Source organism: Chaetura pelagica, unplaced genomic scaffold (assembly GCF_000747805.2).
Source record: "Chaetura pelagica isolate M959 unplaced genomic scaffold, ChaPel_1.0 scaffold85, whole genome shotgun sequence".
NCBI lineage: Eukaryota > Metazoa > Chordata > Aves > Apodiformes > Apodidae > Chaetura > Chaetura pelagica.
The window spans coordinates 4,972,008-4,974,673 of record NW_009953505.1 but is presented as its reverse complement, the minus strand read 5'-3'; positions in this window follow the sequence as shown (position 1 = coordinate 4,974,673).

Genomic DNA, 2,666 nt, shown 5'->3' with positions numbered 1-2,666 from the left:
TGTCCAAAGGTATGGATACTGGTAATTCTGTTTCAGGGCTGTTTTTCTAAAAGTACTTCTAAAATCCATTTAAAATGTCGGTATCACTGACTAGTGGTCACTTAAGTAGAGTGTTTTTCAGTCCCTGAAATACTTCCAAGGGATCCACAAAGCCTGGCAAAATAGGAAGAAGTCAGTGTGATCATGTATCACTGTAATATTGAATCTCCAACAGAGAAGAAGTTGGGAGTCCATAAACTGAGGAAGAAAACCTACAACTATACTTGGGTTCAGGGAGTGACTGGAAGCTTTTCCAGGGCCAGCTGGTGGCCTGTCCTGCTGCCTGACTGGAGGCCTCAGGGAGCTGTGATGCCCTGGCCTGCTGAGCTACCCCACAGGGCTCTGACACACATTGTATCCTGCACCTGTAGAACAACTTGGTATTGGCAGAAAAAGTGTAGTGGAGTTCTACAAAAATGAGATGTTGCAGATTGTTCTGCAAGTACAGTGGGGGGAATTTATTTTTCACGTATCTATGGTTTGTGCTACAGTAAGAAGACTCAAAAGCATAGGCTTTCCTCAGTTAAAAAAATACAATAGGCTATAAAATAAAAAAAAAAATCAAACACCAAAACACAAAAGCTTTAGGAGTAAAGATTTTTGCTATTACTTTCCAGGGTAGAAAGTGTGTTTTAAAACTGTTTCATGCCCTGTTCCTGATCTGGTTCAACACAGAATACTAGCAAATGTATTAGTAAAATAGCAGTGGTCTACAATGTCAGGTTCAAGTCTCAGTCATGTCAGTGTCACTGCTGTGTTTCAGAGAAAAGCAGTGAAAGGTTAGGGGAAAGAGGTTAACCAGAAATACCTTTCTGCAAAAAAAAAACCAACAAACTAGGAAACAATAACACCTAATTATTAATAAGATCTTTGTTGTAGGGTGCACTTTACAGGTGTTCCCATATTTGTGCTTGATTTGTCCTCCCATTCCAAAGAAATTACAGTGCAAGATGTAACCTGTTTTCCTTCCTACAGGGTCACTCCAGCTCATCCTGAGCTTTCCTTCTAGAACTGTCTAGTAATGTGGATTCAGGCAAGGTCTTCAGCTGTGTGCCTGCTGCCAAGTAGTATCTGATATCAAAGCTAAATAATGTCACCCTGCCCACTCCCCCAGGCCCCCACACAGCCATGTGCCCTTGCATGACCTCTTTCACCCTTCTGGTGAGGAGGAATTGCACAGCAGGGATCCTTGCTCTGGGAAATCTGGAATGGGAGTATGTGCCTGCCCAGTCTCCTCTGTCCTTTCTTTATCAGCCTCGTGTGGGACATTTTTCACTTAAAATGCTCTACAAACATGTATGAAACAGGAAAATTAGTGTAACTCTTTTGTAGAATCTAAACCAGATTTCTTAGTGCTCTCAGTAGTATTATGTTGGTGTCAGATGACTGTCACTTTGCAGCAATTCAGGGAAAAGGGATTGTGGGTTTTTTGTTTTTAAGTTATAGCAGGGGTGGTAATATGAATGGGTAAGGGTGCACTCTGTGCAGGATAATCTTCCATGCTGTGTTGAAGACCTTTTTTAGCAAGAGCTTCTGGAGAAGCCAGAAGGGGTAATTCACTGAATGCCAGATGAAACTACTTGGAATTTCTTTAAACAAATGGAAAAGGCCAGTCTTCTATGTCATGCAAAGCCTTGTTTCTAAATGGAAGAGAGTGAGGTAAAAAGTATGGGGATCTCAATAAAACATCATCCTATTTCCTATTCTCTGCTACCTATATAAACTGTGCTGCAAGCATATTTTAGCAGAACTTGCTTTTTCTGCCTTCCAAGGAAATAGTTCTGCTCTAAGTGCCCAGAGCTGAGCCTGGGACTTCCAGTTCCCAGCCACAGCACACTGTAGCAGCAAAGATTCAACAGGTTGTAGGCAAGTTTCTTATTCAACTCATTGCTGATAGGACCACCTAGCTCTGGAGAATGAGAGTCTGCTGCTGGGTTAATGATAAATAATCTAATGGGCTGTGTTCTATTAGTTGTTTTATAGTGGAGTTATTGAACAATAGAAAGACAATGTTATTAAAATGTGTTTTACAAATGACCAGGGTGAGGCCAGACTATAAAGAAGGAATGAAAAAAAAAGTGATGTGGAAGTTGTTTAGGTTTGGGGTGGGTTTTTTGAGGCAGTGTGAGATGACAGGCAGTGCCAGGTACGTGTGGTGCCTGCACAGCACAGATGAGAAGTCTGTGTGCCCAAATGGGAAGAGGCAGCCAACTGAAGTAAGGAATGCACTTTAAAACTTGCTGTCTTGAAACTATCTAAGAATCATCTCGACTCTGCAAGAAAGGGGGACTTTCCCAACGGGATAATGTCTAATTTAAACTGCAGGACTGGGCAGGAAAGCTGGATCACGAAACGGGCTGCGGAGCTGGGCCGGTACTGCAGCCACGAGCTCAGCGAACTGGAGACAGAGCCGTGATGTCTCAGCCTGACGCGGATGTCCAGCCCGAGGCACATCTTACCCAGCGCTTCTGTCTGTGGAAAGAACCGCTCCAAGCCGAGGTTCCCGGGCCTGACCCAGCAGAAGTACCGAGGCCCTGGAGACCCCGGCCTGCGAGGGGCCCGTGAGGGGCCTGTGAGGGGCCCGTGAGGGGCCTGCGAGGGGCCTGCGAGGGGCCCGTGAGGGGCCC